Source organism: Myotis yumanensis, unplaced genomic scaffold, assembly GCF_028538775.1.
Source record: "Myotis yumanensis isolate MYYU_CA2020_CCGP unplaced genomic scaffold, mMyoYum1.0.hap1 SCAF_6, whole genome shotgun sequence".
Lineage (NCBI taxonomy): Eukaryota > Metazoa > Chordata > Mammalia > Chiroptera > Vespertilionidae > Myotis > Myotis yumanensis.
In genome coordinates this window covers 25,211,018-25,227,445 of record NW_027223757.1, presented here as the reverse complement: position 1 = coordinate 25,227,445, position 16,428 = coordinate 25,211,018, and positions in this window count along the sequence as shown.

Genomic DNA, 16,428 nt, shown 5'->3' with positions numbered 1-16,428 from the left:
TCCTATTCATCTTTTCCTTTCTCCCCACAAATGTCTGGTAACCACTGATCTTTTTTACTGTCTCCATAGTTTTCCTTCCTCCAGAGTGTCATAGTTGGACTCCTACTATATGTAGCTTTTTGCAGACTGATTCCTCTCACTTAACAATATGCATTTAAGTTTCCTCCATATCTTTTCATGACTTGATAAAGACTTGAATTTCTGTGTGTCTTAGGTCTGGTTCTCAAAACCATAATCTTTCTGAGTCACTGTGCTCCTTTTCAAATTGAAATGAAGATCTTCCACTCCAAAATCCATGTTGGGGTAGAATTTATTTTGAAATTAAATAGCTATCTAAGGGAGAATAAAATATTGAGACTCACAATGATATAACAGAAGCACAGGGCTTGACTTTTGCAAGCAGGCTACTAAATCTGCCATTAATAAGTGAAGAAGACGCCATAAAATCAATGCTGACCCCAGAAAAAGTAATGAATGAGGCACTCTTTTAATAATAAGCCCACATTAAATTATGTCACATAATAAGAGCCTAGAGATATGGAATCATTATCAAAGACATCATCAGAGACACTGGCTCTCTCTAGCTTTGAGTTCCATAACTTTTAGGGGGCTACCCTCTGGGCCTCATGCTGGTTGGCTCATGATGGAAAATGGCCAGGCTGATCACCACATCTCAGTCCAGAAAGAAAGAATGGAGAGAAGCTGGCACCTGCCACATCTAGTCTTCTTATTAGGAAAGAGGCAGAGGCCTTGTCACAGACTCCCCTTTGCATACATCTCATTGGCTATGGCTCTGTGACTTGGATACTCCTACATGTTCCAGACTCTACCGTATAGTGGAGGGCTGAAATGGCGTTGGGAGAAAGGGGCTGGGTAATGGTGTTGAATATATCCATTCAAAACTTGTTTGTCTCAGGAACCTCTTATAAAGATATCATCTTATCTTTTGCCCCACCTCTTCCTGTGCATAAAACCTTCAGTATAGTGACTGCTTAACCATTTCTCTCCAATTCTGCCCCACCCTGATCATTAACTACATTTTTCTCAGGACAATACATATTATACTTAGGAGACCGCTGGAACTGTCCACAGTAAAGAAGCTAGATTGTAAAATGGGCATTGATACTTTGAAGAAAGAGAGCCTGCCCATTGGCTTTCTCAAATCCTGGTACATTCAGTTAGTATACACTTAGTCCAACAAAGTCATAAGTATTGCATCAGTGACAGGGACAAAGAAGAAAAAAGTATACTAAAGGAAAAGGGACCCAATTTTTATATTAAATCTCCAATTAATCTTTAATCTCTCTGTGGTCATCCTCAATAGCCAAAATAGAGTACACACTCAAGAAATACATTTCAATTGTCTGACATGATATATACACATATCTATACTAATAAAAGGGTAATATGCTAATTAGACTGGGAGACCTGGATGTCCTTCCAGACAAAGCCATGGTTGTGGGGCCAAGGTGGTTAGGGATGATCAGGCCAGGAGGGGAGAGCAGTTGGGGGTGATCAGGCTGGTGACAGAGACAGTTGGGGGCAAGCAGGCTGGCAGTGGGGGGCTGTTGAGGGCGATCAGGACAGCAGGGGGGCAGTTGGGGGTGATCAGGCTGGCAAGGGGGGCAGTTGGGGGTGAGAAGGCTAGCGGGAGGGGTAGTTGGGGGCTAGCAGGCCAGCAGGTAGAGTGATTAGGGGCGATCAGGCAGGCAGGCATGTGAGTGGTTAGGAGCCAGTGGTCCTGAATTGCAAGAGGGATGTCTGACTGCTGGTTTAGGCCCGATCCCCTGAGGAGTCCCAGATTGGAGACGGTGCAGGCCGGGCTGAGGGACACTCCCCCCATGCAAGAATTTCGTGCACCAGTCCACTAGTATTTTTTATTCTAACAGATAGCTGGTAGTACTCAGTGTTTACAACATCAAGGTCAGGATTGGTCTATGAGAGGTTCGGGATAAATCCATTGCAGGACCATTACTTGCATATACTAATCAAATGGTGAGTGCATTAGTGGGAGAACAATACTGTCAAATAGAAGGATTTTTTTTTTTTTTAATTACAGAACACAACACAGTCCTTTTCTCAAGAAGCCACCTTTATAATGGGGAAGATGGCTCTCTTGACTAAATAAAAAGCTGAAGGAGAACACTGGGAATATAAATCCTAAGAAGGTACATTAAAGGGTGATCATAAAGTGAGGGTGGATAATTAAATGAGCCTTTCAGCAAGAGACACATTTTCAATTCTACTGATGAACACTAGACTGCTTTTGGATTTAGTTCAATTTCATTTCAAAGAGTTTGATTAAGAGAGAGTTAAAAATGATAGAGGATAGGGTAGGCTGACAAAAAAGGAAGCAATTGTGCTTGCTGGACAAGTTCGTTAGGAAGTCCTAGGGCCTGCCCATGAAGAATCTCTAAATAGGAAATGAATTAAAATGAAAAGAATGGCCACCAAAGAAGAAGAGCTTAAGGGGGCAGGAGAGAGACAATCTGGCTCCAGGATTCTGTTGTTTCCCTAACATATTCCCTGCCTGTCCTCCTGCCAATGGACCTGTTTTGTAGCATAAAGGTGTTTCCCCAGAACAAATGAGCTGTGAAGATGCCAAAAGGAGTACATCAATCCTCACTTTCATTCATTTCCTAAATCTGCTATTTTTCTCTTTGACTTGATGGGAGGGGAGTTTTTTTTAGATGCAGAACAGTCTGGTGAGAGACTGTGGCTGACTGAAGCTACAGAGGGACTTCCTTTATAGACTGGCGCCTGATCTGGGCATGTCAGCTGCAACCAGCTGAGAGTCACTTGGCCAGATGGACCATTTCAGATCCTTTCACTTCATTTCAGTGGAATTGGCATTTTATCCAGTGTTGATGCAGAAGTCCCACTCTGCTCCGGAGGTTATGCTGGGCTCAGGGGATTATGAGGTGACTGCAGCATACTTTCTCTGTGGCATCTGTAATACACACATCTATCTGAGTGGTGGGAACATGGGAAACTATGAGAACACAGTAAGGGCACAGGGCCCAGTTTCCAACCCTTCCAAGCCTTCTAGCCCTTGGGGGGTCAGGGAAGACTTCTTAGTGGGCACTGAATGCCCATGAAGGGTACTCTTGAGGAATAAAAACAACTGGGCTTTTGTTTATTGATAGGAAAATAAAAAAGGAATAAAAAATTCCCTATCGCTAAAAAAAAAAATTATTGTTGGGGTGGAGGAAGATTTTGAAGAAGTTAGAGAATTTTTGGATATATCACCTAACTGATGAAAGCAATAAATAATCCTCCAATAACTTGTTCATACCTGCTGCAAGAATAGCTGCAGCCATGTTATACCCGAAGCCTGGCATTTCAAAGGTGGTAGATGCCAAGGAAGGGGCAAGGGACCTGGGAAACTTATGAAGTAAGTATTACCCCCAGGAAACATAGTATGTAGATTATAAACCATATTTTAAAAACACATATAGATGTGCTTTATTTTAATGGGTGGAAATTCCATGGGTTTGTGTTTCTATAAAAGGAACACACTTTGGAAATTGTGCTGGAAGGAGTGACAGAGGAGAGGAGCATAGAAAGGGACACCAGACAAATGAGGGATGAGGGTGTGGAAGTCCCTTTGGTTTGGCTTCCCCAAGCCATTCTCACCCCCCTTCTCCTGTTTCTCTTTAAACTATGGAAGCAGGACAGGCACAGTCTCTTTCCCACACTCCCTTGGAACTGAGAATGGCTATTTGACCCATTTCTGGTGAAGAGGCATTCAGTAGATTTGCAGGGGGACTTTTGGGAAAGATATTTTGCTTTCTGATTAAAAGGACAGAAAGTTTCCCTTGGCCCCAATTCCTGCTTGAGATGCTGAACTGAAGACAAAAACTTATAACCATGAAACAAAACCAGAAAGATGAAGACAACAACCTTGAGGTTAGCTGAGCAGAAAGACACAGCTTGGGAGCATAAAAGGTATTGAGCCAACGAATGAACTCCTGGGTGCCTACTCCAGACATCTCATAAACAATACACCTGAAAACATGGGTTTTCCCATATATGCCATTCTTAATTCATGAGGAAGGATTAAGGAAGATGCTAGCTCGTAGAGCAAGATTTTCTCATATTGGCTTTTTCCCTAACACACACCTTCTCTTTCACCACTTGAGGTAAGGTGGGTGGAAGTTAAGTGAAAAATACTTAAATATATGCTAATCTATTTATATATAAAACCTTAATATGCAAATAGACCAAATGGTGGCACAACCGAACAACCGGTCACTATGACATGTGCTGACCACGAGGGGGCATGTGCTCGGAACATGGCGGGTGTCAGCAGCAGGAGGCAGAGCACTGAACATGGTGGGCATTAGCAGCAGTCAGCAGAGAGCAGATCATGGTGGGCATCGGCTGTGGTGCAATGGTGGAGCAGGTGAGCAGGGGCGTCAGACCAAAGTGGGACGCTGGTCACTGTCATAGGGGTGAGCCTCTGGTTGTTACTGAAAATTCTTTGCTCCCATGCTCCACAGTCCCCCTGGGCACTTGCACCTGTTTCCCGCACCCACATCTGCTGCTGGTGCTGGCCCCACTCGCACCTGCTGCTGGCGTCCGGTGCCAGCCCTGATAGCTCGGTGGTGCCGTCAGTGGATGTGAGCAGTGGCTGCTGGCTCCAATTGCCCCTCAGGGCTTCTCCACTTCCCCCTGCTCTGTCAGCGGGTGCAAGTGGGGCAGGCACCGTCAATGCGTGGGAGCAGTGGCAGGAGCGGGGCTGCCAGCAGACAGGAGATCGGGGGCTGTGGCAGGAGGGGCCAGGTAGTGGTGTGGAGGATGGGCTGAGACCCACCCCTGTGCCCACCACAGCCTCTCGTCCCACAGTTCCTTTCAAGGTGCACAAATTTGTGCACCGGGCCTCCAGTGTGGTATAAAAGGAGATCAATAACTAACATTCATTTTTAATTTGTGAATGTACAGACATTATTAAAGAAGAGAAGAATTAAAGAAAATTGAATGGTGAGATAAGTACATCACTGTGGAAACTGATAGCATCTCCATATATGATGTCATAGCAATCATAGTCCTGTTTGAGAGTTGGAGGTTGAATTGCCTTGCCTTTGAGAGGATAAGTAATTGTGCGCTAAGAGGAGGAACATATGAGCAAATGGGAAGGCTGGATTCTTGGTTTCCTACATTTTGGCTCATCATTCTGTCTGAGGTGAGCCCCGGCATTGGTGTTCCTCGTTCCTCCTCTTCCTTTTCTATCAATCTTCCTCTGCTTCGACCTCTTTCTTTCCCACCTATTTTTACTGAGCGTCCCTGTCTGCCCCTCACAGGGTGTCTGCTCTCTGCCGCTCGCTGTTCCTCTGTGGGTACCTCCTTGCTCTCCTGCTGGATCTGCTCACACTTTCTCCCCTTTCCCTCATTTGTGCTCTTCACATTTGTTGTGTCCTTTATCCTTTCCTTTCCCTCCCCTCTCTTTTCTGTTCTTCCCTCTCTCCCTCCTTCCTTTATGGGGAATCAAAAGTAATACACAATGAAATTATACCATGATTTGAAGATACTCACGATTTATTAAGAAGATTACTGAGCTGAAATGGATGTACCAAACACGATGATGAAATTCTTACACTATCTAATTTTCATTAACCAACATGATTTAACCTGATTCTCTTTTGAAATCTTGTTTTACTTCAAGAAAGAGACATTCACTCCTGCTTCATGGGTATCCTTTCTCCTGGTCAGCTCTTTTCCCTTTTCTAGCTTCATTTTCCTTTGGAGAGCTCATTTTGATGATCTAGAATGGTGGATGGTAGAATCCAAGTTAGAAGACCCATAACTGAGCAGATACCTCAGAATTACTAAACCTGAACATCAGGATAGGCTCATATATGGGCATATTAAAAACTCTCATTAAGTGATTTTAATGTGTAGTCAAAAGTGAGTACCAATATTTTAGAACATGCCTTCTCAATATAATACCGGCTATTAAAATTGTGTAAGTTAGAATTGGGCCGGGGAGTATAAGGAAACCCCCATTGATTTGAGAATAGTAAAATAAAGCAGAAAAAAAAGTCTCCTCACGAGGGTATCAGGACTTCCCAAAAGGGTAAGAGGAGGTTGAGATGACAATGTGTAGGCGCTGCCCACGTTCAGGGGTATGCCCAAAGTTAAAACTGTTTCCAAAAATCCCTGTGTAACCACAGACAGCTCTGAGCGTGTCATACTTATATTTAGAAACAAAGAAATAAATACGTGAAGGAATTCCATCAGATGTGATTTAAAATAAAAAGCTTCTCTCTACCTTAGAAAGAAAAATTGAGTTTTATGCTCTGGACATCTTGTTGAAAGGTGCCAGGAAAAACACTGTTTAAAAAATTCAGCGGGAGCAAGCACAGCAATTTCTAGGGTGGGTAATTTTGCAAAAAGTTTTCCCAGGTAGTTTCAGTGAAACTTTTAGGAACTTTTTTTTTTTTGTTGTTCCACTTAATGATTCAAGTTTAGAGTCCTGGGGCGTGTGCGTATGAGTGTGTGTGTGTGTGTGTGTGTGTGTGTGTGTGTGTGAGAGAGAGAGAGAGAGAGAGAGAGAGAGAGAGATTATAGAATGGAACAGCCACATGGTTAGTGGAATGTTAGAACAAAATATCTGGAAGGCAACAATTTGGCAATACCATTTTTAAAAAACCTTAGAATTTTCCATTTCATCCAGAAATTTTTCTTGAGGCAATCATCATGGAATGACAGAAAGTTATAACTAGTTTTTCTTTTCTTTTTTTTAAAAATATATTTTATTGATTTTTTACAGAGAGGAAGGGAAAGAGATAGAGAGTTAGAAACATCGATGAGAGAGAAACATCGATCAGCTGCCTCCTGCACATCTCCTACTGGGGATATGCCCGCAACCAAGGCACATGCCCTTGACCGGAATCGAACCCGGGATCCTTCAGTCCGCAGGCCGACGCTCTATCTACTGAGCCAAACCGGTTTCGGCACTAGTTTTTCTTTTTTAAAAATATATAGTTTTATTGATTTCAGAGGGGAAGGGAGAGGAACATCAGTGATGAGACAAAATCATTGATAGGCTGCTTCCTGCACGCTCCACACTGGGGATTGAGCCCACAACCCCGGCATGTGCCCTGACTGGGAATCGAACCATGACCTCCTGGTTCATAGGTCAATGCTCAACCACTGAATCACACCAGCTGGGCAAAGTTATAACTATTTATAGTCAGCAAAAAATTGAACACACCAGTATGCAACAAAATAAAATAATTGAAATAATACACATACATATATAATTCCACATACAATGAAATTAAAAATAATGTTACAGAAAATTTTTCAGTAATGTGAAAAAATGGTTGCATATATCATCTATGAAAAACATCAGGTTATATAATTGCATGTATGCTACTGCCTCATTTGTGTTAAAGTATGTATTTATTATTAGAAAAAAAAGACAATGAGTATAACATCAAAATGTTTACAGTAGTTATTTACTAGAAAGCAAAATCCTCAAAAATAGGAAATAAGTAGCTTTATTTGGATATGTAGTCAGTTATATAAAATATATTGCTGAATTTTATTAAACAGTATGATAGGTTAATGGGTATTTTGATTTTCTTGTTATCTCTATTTTCTGAGTTTTCTGCAATTAATAGATATTACTTAAAAAATGAGAAAACAGCCCGGCTGGTGTGGCTTAATGGTTGAGCATTGACCCATGAACTGGGAGGTCAGGGTTTGATTCCTAGTCAGGGCACATGCCTGGGTTTTGGGCTCCATCCCCAGTAGGGGCCATGCAGAAGGCAGCTGATCCATGGTTCTCATTGATGTTTCTCTTCTCCCTCTCCCTTCCTCTCTCAGAAATCAATAAAACAAAATTAAAAAAAGAAAAAAAGGGAAAACAAATAAAATTTTATTCTATAGAAAATTTATCTATATGACAAAGAATGAAATTAATATACAAAAATGAAATTAGTTCTTAAGTGGTAAAATAACAGAATAATGGATAACTTTTTAGTCTTTAATGTCTTTATACACATATGTGCACATGTGCGCGCACACACACACACACACACACACCCTTGAGAAAAAAAATCACACTTCTGATGATATAATTGAGTTCATAGAAAACCCAAAAGAATCTATAGATAATTTGTTAAAACACAACTCCAACCGTAAAGGTCAATTGTATTTTATATAACAGCAAACAAGTTAGGAAAAGTAACCAAATTTTTAAAAAGATAATAGTCACAAAAGCAATAAACAAAAAATATAAGGTACACAGAAATACCTTTTTCAGAAGAGGTGCCAGAATATTATGGAGAATATTGTAACATTTTAATTATCGAACCCAGGTGGTCTGACTTCAGACTATGTGGCTCCTCCAAATTCATGGAAAACTAATATAAAACTCCTCACTGTTCTCAACTATATCTCAAAATCAATTTCTGAGATATTAAATATTTAAATATGGAAAACAATTTTTAAATGTTTAGATAAAAGTATAAGATAATGTTTATATGATCTCTGGGAAAGAAAATATTTCTTAAATAAGACTTTTGCTTATAAAGCGAAAAATTAAATTTGACTAACATTAAAATTAAAGCTATTTGTGAAAAACTAGTAAAATAAATTTGAGAAGACATCTGTAACATAAATGTCTAATGAATACTATGTCAAATTGAAAATGACCACCCTCTACAGTCTTCATAGATCATATTGAATGAAAAGAGCAAGTCACAAAAGAATAATTATATCAGGTTCAAACCCAAGCAAAATAAAGCAATACATTGTTTAGGAGTAAATACATATGTGGTAAAACTAGGAAGAAAATGAAAGAATCGTAAACCCATAACAAAAAAAAAAAAACGTTCATTTTTCAAGAAGCCTACTTTCTAATTGGCGAGATGGCTTACTCCCAGGCACTGAAATTGCAAGTATCTGGAATTATGAAGAAGAACAGGATTGGAGCAGGGTCCATGGGACTTCAAAAGTGCTGTCAATGTCTAATTTCTTAAACTCAGTGGTGGGAATACAAGTATCCATTTACATACTATTCTTTAGACCTTTTACATAGCTCTAAATATGGTTTTAAATATTTATTTTTAGTTAAAAAATAAAAAACATTAAAAATGATAGAAAACTTTATTAAAACTAATTTGAGCAGTCTAAACATTCCTCTTAGTGTGACATGAGCTTTGGAGATAGCTAAACAGTATTTTTAAACTTGGCTGTGTGTGGCATTTCTGAGCCTCCGGGTTTTTTTCAGTTTGTCAAATGGGGATAATACTTAACTAATAATGTATTGTCAGGATTAAATAAGAGGTTTTCTGTTTAAGCCTACCTCATGGGCTGCCATATAATAAGTGTGCAATATGTGTGATTTTATGATTATTATTAGAATATCATACTATAATAGAGAAGAGTTCTTTACAAATTAACAGAAATAGGAATTACAATCCATCTTTGGAAATGAAATATGTTGAAGTTATATTAAGTTAGTGCTACATTATTTATAATATTATTCCCCAATTTGAGGAATATGTTTTATCCAAATAACTCAAAATAATTGTTGCACAGCATCGAAACGTTCTCACAGCCCCATTTTATAGGGGGCGTTTTACATGTCACTTGCATTTTGTCCATTACAGTAGGCTTGATTACTAAGATTATGGGTCTTCAGACGGCAGGCATTGAAGATCATTCATATTAATGTACACTTTCATCAAAAGAAGATAAAGGAGAAAAGGGAGGTAAAGTTCAAAGAGGCGACTGTTAGGCGACAGGTCTGAGCAGACTTGGCTGAGAAGTGCCGCCTTAAATTACACAAGGATTTAGAGGCAGGCAGGGACCCAGCTCCTCCGGAGGTTATGGTTTTATGTGGGCACTCCATCTGCATGACATCAGTCGATAAAATTATATCAAAGAGAATTGGTTTTACAGCCCCAGAGAAGTGGACTTGGGGTAGCTCCCACTGTCAAAAGTCAAACTACTTAAAAAAAGAAAAAAGTTACATTGCTAAACTTCTGAATCAAAAGAAGACAGAATTTCCTCCAATCGCAAGGAACCCAGACAAATATCACATTTCCTGGCTGCCCACTCAACTTACCACACTCCTCCCCCAGCTCCCCTTCAGCAACAGAGAAAAATCACTGTAGTGAATTAATAATCCTGTGAGGCAGACTTTCCTGTGTGATTCAGCCCCGCAGCCAGAGGAGGGGTAGGCAGCGAGTTCTTTAACTCTGCACACTCTGGACTGGCTTTCAATATTAGACATCCGGAGTTTTTGAACATTAACACTGGAACAAAAGTGACTATCATACTCCATGTTCCCTTCACCCGCCCTCAGTCAAAACTTTATTTTAGATTTCTTTGGGGCATTTAAAGAAAAAAAAAACACACAAAAAAGAAAACCCCCGAATGGGAAACACTATCTAGAAATGTAGAAATCAAACCAATACGAAAAGCGTGTTATAATAATTACCACCACCTATGATTGATTTTATTACACACTAAAGGAAAAATGTGCTTTACCATAAATGACACCGCTTCAGCTCTGTACTCAGCCCCTTCCTCTGTCTTTCCAGCATGTCTATTTAATCATGCATGGCTGCAGCAAGGTGATGCAACAGTTTCAATATCACTGCCTTATCTATCTACGCCTGAAGGACAGACCTGTGTGACTGAGGACCTGTAGACAACCCAGCCTCTTGGGCATAAGAATAGCAGCGAGACTTTTTCCACTGTGGCCTTGCACAGGTATCTGTAGCGCCTGAACCCCCTTAGGAAGTGCCCCCAAATAATCCACAGACCAAATGGGAACTCCAGGGCACTGTGCTGACTTTCCTGCGTACACCTTTCTATGATAAAGGTCTAATAATAAATTCAATTTCCAGTCCCCTTGTCTACTTTCTGGGTTTTCAGAAAGCAAAATATTTACCTAAAACCACATACACGTCCAGAGGAAATCCTGTTCACCTGTAGTGGGATCCAGGACTCTGAGATGGCCCATTGGCTCTTACTATTCAGTCATCCACTGACACTCTCAGGAGGACACCCGCTAGAGATGTTTCCAGTAGGCGGGCGTCCCACTAACAGGCAGCGTGAATTCTTCCAGACACTAGAGTGAAATCAATACCTTACCCTGAAACCTCACAGGACTCCCGAAGCTGGGGAGGGTGAATTATTATCCAGACAATGCAGGTGAATGGACAATTACAGGGGTTGTCTACCAAAGCAGAGAATGAGAGAATCCCCCAAACTTGACTCTCGGAGACTACTCAAAATTCACTATTATTGTTCTCCAGCACATGATAGAACATTCTAGAACGTGCCCAAAGGCTGCTCACTCATATAGAAATAAGGAACCCCAGATATGAAAGGTGTTTGGACAACTGCCCTCCTCTGAGTAGGAGTGCTTGGGACATCTCACCCACTTCCTACCTCCTTTGGGAAACCGCTGCCTTGGATTTTGACATCACAAATCAATAGGATCCCACCCATGAAATGCATTTCACAGAAGCTGCATGTAAAATACTTGCATATAGACTCTGTTTTTCAGTGACAAGTATATTCCCACTGTTAACAACATTTAGCCTCAACCTTGTCTTAACAATGTTAACTTGTACTTGAAGAAGAAACTGAGCTTTAACCTTTGTGCATTTGAATCTTTCCCACAGCCTTCCCTAAAATTGGGGTAGATGGACAAATAAGTCTTAGGATTTAATACTGCATTTAAAAGTAGACACTCCACAAGGCTTTGTTGTTATGCATAACTTCAATACCTTTTGTGAGGGATGTGTGCTAGTAACAAAGGCACTTTTATTTTGTTGAACATGAAATAGAGTCTGGGTTTAGGACTTTGAAAGGAAGAGCTGGAGGGGACTATAATTGCTTATCAAATTTATCAACATTTGCTTCTCCTTTTGGATAATGTATTTGGTCTCATTTAAGAAATTGTTTTCTATCCTCAAAGTCAGGAAAATATTCACCCTTATTTTCTTCTCAGAGATTTAAAGTCTGCTTCAGACACATGAATCCTTGCTCTATTTAAAATTGATTTTTGTGTGTGGTGTGAGCTAGAACTCCAACTTTAATTTGGTCCATAATTCTATCCGGGTTGCTAACTACATGCATTAAAGGTTCCTTCCTTTGCTTATTACTCAGCTATGTCACCCCCATTATGTAACAATTTTCCATGTGTGCCTGTATCATATGAAGTGATACTCAACCTCACTGAGGTTGATCAAGGAAATGCAAATCAAGACCATTGAGATACCATTTTATACCCATTTAATTGGCTTCTTTATTCTGTTCCACTGAAAATTTGTTTGTTTTTGTGCCAATACCCAACTGTGTTATTTACTATCAATTATTTTTCTAGGATGAATCCAGCTAGCTCATGCTATATTATCTTTCTATATATGACTAGATTCCATCTCCTAATAGTTTGTTTTACATTTGTTGATTGAGTTGGGCTTATAATTTTTCTTTCTCATTCTATTGTTATCTAATTTTGGTTGTAAGGTCCTACTGAATTCATAAATGGACTGTGGAATATTTTTTTCTCTATGAATTATGGGGCTAATATGAGGGATATGTTTTAACAAAACTTTTTAAAAAGATTACAAAAGGTATATACATCAATTACCAGAAAATTTAAAGCTATCCCAAATTATAAAATAAAAACAACAAAAATTTATAGCATTACTATCTAGGAAGTACTGCTAAGTATATTTTGGTACTTTTCCTTCTAGAACTTTCTGTCAATTTCTGCAAGATAAGATCAATTCGCTCTCCATTAATCTCTCTATGTATCTATGGATATACACATAGAGAATTATGATCATAGCAGCATATATTAGTTTATCTATTTCTTTCACTACTTCATTATAATTTCCCCAGGCCATTAAATCTTTTTCAAAAATAAGAATCTTAGTAGCTGAATATGAAAGGTGATTATTAAAATGAATTCATATTAAACTCCCTCTGGGTACCAAAAGACAATTTTTATTTATTTTTAGATGAGTAGTTAATGTGTAAAAACTCAGCACAATAATAAAGTAATGTATATTTTCACTTCCTGTTAAGCTTCAGACACCTGCACCTTCATTCTTAGCCCCATCCTAGTCCTGACCCAGCTGGCCTGACCAAAACTTGAAATACATCAGGTGCCCCAACACTACCTGTAGACGCCATCTTGAATTTGTGTTGGAGCCAAGCCACTGTGCTTGGGGTGGGCTCTGATATCTTCAGCCCACTGAGACCTATCCTTTCCTCTTCCTTCTGGACTACATCGAGCTTGCTCAGCCCATGTCACTGGGCAGCTTTTCTCAATTAAAACCCAAATTCTCCATATGGGCCTGGAGTCAGGTCATGAACTTGACCTGGGACCTTGATAACATGCTATTCTATTGCCGGATGTTTATTCATTTATCTTGTTAGTCAGTTGGTCAAGTCACCAAAAATATATTGATTGCTTATTCCATGCCAAGCTACTATGTGGGGGCATGCTACTGTCTGGACTTTGATTTGCTGTTGAGATTCCATTGCAAAAGAGATAGACCCCAGTCAACCCTGCCAAAAGCCTGATTCTGGCAATTACATCCTCCTGGACAGTCCTGTTTTGCCCCAAATTGGACATTTTAGATATTAATACTGTATCAAGTTTACTATATCCTTTTGGACACTTAACCTTGAAAATCTGGCCACCCATGTTAGGACCCACTTCTATACCCAGGTTGTCCCCCATCAGTTCTGGCTTCCTCCCTCATCCTCATCCCTGCCTCCCCATGGCCTTGGCAGACTTTTCAGGTAGACTTTCTTGGGTTTTTAATGTCACAATATAGTTTACCAAATTCCTTCATATATGTTTCCCCACTCTAGTTTAAATTTTAAAATAACTCTGAGATAGGGTGGGAGGCTTGTTAAATTTCTACTGAACTGAAGAGGAAATTGGGTTTAAAAAGTCAAATGACTTATTTATGTTTATATAGTTAATAAATGGCCTCTTTAGGACTTGAACGAAGACCTTTTATCTCTGATTTCAGTGTGTTTTCCACTTGATGGGGGTTGGAGATGACTAATCTCCACTTTGAATTGACCTTCAATTCATCTCCGGAGGCAGCTAACTTTCCAGCATGAAAGATTAATGTGTTAGTCCTCCCAAGACATCATTTTAACCCCAAAATAATTACTCAAAAGGTATAAATATCAGATACTGTTTAAGTTAGTAGGATAAAGACCACTGGATGTTAAGAACATTTGAGAAACATCCCTTAAAGTTCTCCTGATCTCTTGTATATAGGGGCCAGCACCCATGTGAGAATATAGTTCTTGCTAGGCACACATCTATCAAGCCCAGTGATGTTGTAGTGCGATGAATTTCCCCTGTGTTTGTGATTATGCTGATGTAAACACATCTACTGTATTGCTAGTCATATAACACTATGACACATACAATTACGTATAGTACAAATACTTGATAATAAATGACTGTTATTGGTTTATGGATTTACGGTACTATATTTTTATCATTATTTTTCTACGTCCCCCCCAAACAATAATTTGCTGGAGAACAGTGTGCCATGTTATGCCAGCAGTAGCCTAATACATCTCGTGTTTACCACTTCTCTTGATTGCATCATTTTCTCTTGGGATTGATTTAATTTCATGTTGTTTTCTATAGGAATGGCTATCCCATATAGCCAAGGTATACAGTGAGCTATACCATCTAGGCTTGCGTAAATGCACTCAGTGATGTTTGCTTAACAACAAACTTGACTATCCAGCATTTCTCAGACTATCTCCATTGTGAAGCAGCACGTGATTGTAGGGTACTAGAGGCAGTGTTAGTTGCTACCACCTTTGCTGGCCCTCCCAAGGTCTCCCTTTCTACATAGGAGCTGAAGGCCTGGAAACATTTCCCTGGTTATCTTTCTAGCAAGATTCTTATTTAGAGCGCTGTTCTGAGAGGAACTCACCAGAGATTTAAAAATAAAAGAAAAGAGAAAAACCATTATCCTCTGGAGACAACGGTAGGTAGCAAACATAAGTAGATTTAAAATGCAAAAAGTGTGTTTTCCTTTTGAAAGTCAATGGCAATTTTTCCTGAGCGTCTCTCCCCCAACAATGCTATCAGTTTATTAGCATCACATTTCTTATATTAAATCCCTCCCTGCTTAGAATTTCTAGTGTTTCTATTTCCCGACCTAAGTGTGACCGATGACAGCATTTTCACTATGGTGGTGTAATTTTGGTATCCATGTTTGTTTCTTTCTCTGGATGGGAGCTCTTGTCTTATTTATCTTTGTATCCCGGTGCTTGCAATACAGAAGGTGCCCAGTAAATGTTGTTAAAAGAGTACATAAAGTATAAATTTGAGTGGGGGAAAGTGTAAGATACTTTGGAGCAAGCCAAGAAATGTATATCTTGAGTAGGGAAAAAATAAATCTTCAAAATGTTAACTTTAATCCAAACTTGTTTTGTGTGGGTCAATTAGCTGATTCACATTTACAGCACTGCCTTAAGAGATTCTATGCAAAGAAAGTCTCTTTATAATAAAGTTGGGCCTCTTAAGAAATTACAAAAATATTTATACATCATGAAAATGATTATTAACATGCTCCTTAAGGTTCAATTCCATGGTGACATACCAAAACATGAAATACTGACCCCTCTTGACATATTAGACCTCAAACATTATCTCAACATTTGCTTTCAGAGAAAGTTCAAACTTTGTTGGGCATTGGGTTAAGCACCTGGGACATAGAAAAAGAGTTTCTCTACTTTAGGAAATTCACATTAGTGACAAACAAGTTAACAAATAATTACAAAATAGTGACAGAAAGTGCACCGAGTTTAATGGGAACACCTAGAAAAAGCAGCTCAAACTGGAGAGTGTGAAACAGAGGTATTTCTTGGATTGAGTCCTGAGAGCTGCATAGGAGTTGTTGAGGGAATAATGGTGGTGCAGGTAGTGGAAATGACAGATGCAGGCTCTCGGCTCTGGGCTCATAGCATGCCTGGATTCTATGTGAGTGAGCATGTATGCAGAGAGCCACAGGGCCTTGTTGGCCATGCTAAAGTGCTTGAATTTAGCTGAAAGTCCATGGTGGGCCATTAAAAAACCAACACTATGGTTCAGTGAAATTCTACTCAAAGTTTAGGGACCTCCAACTTCAAGTCCTTGCCTCTAAAATCCTCCAACTCTAGGGTTTTCCACGGGCCCCAAGGCGGGGAGGGGACATAATTAGATGGGCATTTAAAAAGATCCCACCAGCTGCAATGTAGCGGGTGGTTTGTAGCAGTCATAATTCAAAACCAGAAGACGAGTTAGAAAGCTGGTTGGGCAGTCCAGTGAAGAAACAATCTGGTGATGGGCATGGGAGCCTAGAAGAGCTAATAGATCCTAAATGAATAGACTTTAACCATTCTTTTCTTATAATAAAAAAAGTT